Source organism: Cucumis melo, unplaced genomic scaffold (assembly GCF_025177605.1).
Source record: "Cucumis melo cultivar AY unplaced genomic scaffold, USDA_Cmelo_AY_1.0 utg001182l, whole genome shotgun sequence".
In the NCBI taxonomy this organism is placed as follows: domain Eukaryota; kingdom Viridiplantae; phylum Streptophyta; class Magnoliopsida; order Cucurbitales; family Cucurbitaceae; genus Cucumis; species Cucumis melo.
Window position 1 is genome coordinate 30,001 of NW_026124458.1, and position 2,500 is coordinate 32,500.

Below are 2,500 nucleotides of genomic sequence, written 5' to 3' on the forward strand. Positions count from 1 at the left end.
GATTTTAACCAAACCCTTCCACCAAGCAAGAAGCAATCGCAAGACATCTCGTATCTTCATGAACAAACCCGCTTGGAGTGCACGCCGACACCGAGGTGCAAGCATTGTCCGCGCAAGCCCATCCGAGCATCAACTCGACACCCGCTCTCACTCCCCGCCCAACGGTCGGACGTGGCACTCCGATAAAACCCGTCCACCGAGCACAAAGCAATCGCAAGACATCTCATATCTTCACGAACAAGCCCGCTTGGAGTGCACGCCCACACCGAGGTGCAAGCATTGTCCGCGCAAGCCCATCCGAGCGTCAACTCGACACCCGCTCTCACTCCCTGCCCGACGGACAAGCCCATCGTTATGGCCAAACCCCTCCGCCAAGCACGAAACAATCGCCAAGACAAGCACACTTGGAGTGCACGCCCACACCGAGGTGCAAGCATTGTCCAAGCACGCCCATCCCGCTCTCACTCCTTGCCCGACGGTCGGATGTGGCACTCCGGCCGAACCCTTCGTCCACCAAGCACAAAGCAATCGCAAGTTATCTCGTCTCCTCACGAACAAGCCCGCTTGGAGTGCACGCCCACACCGAGGTGCAAGCATTGTCCGCGCAAGCCCATCCGAGCATCAACTCGACACCCACTCTCACTCGCCGCCGGCGGCCGGAGGTGGCACTCCGCCGGCGCCGACCCCCCAAGCATATGTGCCCATGATGGGCGCAATGTGCTTGAAGGGTCGGCGCCGCGGCATAGGGGTACCCCCGCGCCCCGCCCATGCAGGCAGGTCGCCCCCCTATATAGTACATTCTGGCTTTTTTGGGTCTGGCAGGCTTGCATATGAAAAAGCCGAAATGTCACACCATGCCATAAATCTTGATTGTGTTATTATTATGACCGGGACTTGATTGTATTATGTTTTAGACATTCAAATGAGTGTGGAAAACAAGTTTCATAATTTTTGAACCAACCAATAATATTTTATGAATTTTTATTGTTAAAAAATTAAAAATAATTTAAAAATAGTAAAACGTTTCCAAAAATACTAATTTTTGGAGGACATCCTTTGTTTACATTTTTTAGATCCCAGAAAAAATTTCATAACAATCCAAGCACTAGAACATAGGTTTGACATCACATTTGTGTGTTGAGTGGGCATTGCGGCACCCTGCGCGCGCGGCACCCTGCGCGCACGCCCCACGCAGACGCATGGCCATGCGGCGCGCGCGCCCATGGCCGTGCCGCATTCGTGCGCATGGGGGCGCGCATGCTGCATGCTCGGTGGGCATGTGGGCATGCACGGTGGGGGCACGGGTTTGTTCCAACAACCTCCATAGAGTTTTTTCCATGAATTCTAGACGTGGGTGGTCACGCCCAACGCAGACGCATGCTGCGCGCGGCTTGCGCGCACGTCCCACGTAGACGCCTGGGCATGCGGCGCGCGGACACACACCCGCAGACGCATGCCGCGCTTAGCACTCTGCGCGCACGCCCCACACACGCCCGAAGGGCATGGCGCATGGTGGGCACCCTAGGCGTTCGTGTGCAAGCCTCGGCCATGGGCATGCGGCGCGCGCCCCACACACGCCCCACTGCAGTCGCCTGGGCTTGCGGCGCACGCCCCACACACGCCCGTAGACGCATGGCGCGCGCGGCCCCCTGCGCGCACGCCCCCCGCAGACGCACGGGCATGCAGCGCGCGACTCACACAAACCCACTAACGCACGGCGCGCGCGCCCATGGCCGTGCTTTGTACTCGAAGGCCTCGGCCTTGGTCCTTGACTTGCACACGAGCACACTATCTTATTCTTGGGCATTCAAAGATGATTTGCTTCAACTTTTTTTCTAGTCCAAAGCCAACCCCTCACTAACACTTATGTTTTTCGTCCTTTTACATAAGATATGACCTCCATGGCAATTGGAAGAAATAAATGAGTTGTGTGTGGGTAGGGTCGAGATGAATCTCGGTGGATCTTGGCAACAAGGCTCATCTGCCACTTACAAGCCAAGCACGCACGCCCCTTAGACGGATCCCCACGCTCGCACAAGCATCGCGTGCGCGGCACCCTACGCGCACGCCCCACTGCAGTCGCATGGGCTTGCGGCGCGCGCCCCACGCCCGCAGACGCATGGCGCGCGCGGCACCCTGCGCGCACGCCCCCCGCAGACGCACGGGCATGCAGCGGGCGACCCACAGACGCCCACTGACGCACGGCGCGCGCGCCCATGGCCGTGCTTTGTACTCCAAGGCCTCGGCCTTGGGCCTTGACTTGCACACGAGCTTCCTATCTTATACTTGGGCATTCAAAGATGATTTGCGTCAACTTGTTTTCTAGTCAAAGGCCAAACCCTCACTAACACTTATGTTTTTCGTCCTTTTACATAAGATATAACCTCCATGGCAATTGGAAGAAATAAATGAGTTGTGTGTGGGTAGTGTCGAGCTGAATCTCGGTGGATCATGGCAACAAGGATCATCTGCCACTCACAAGCCAAGCACGCACGCCCCT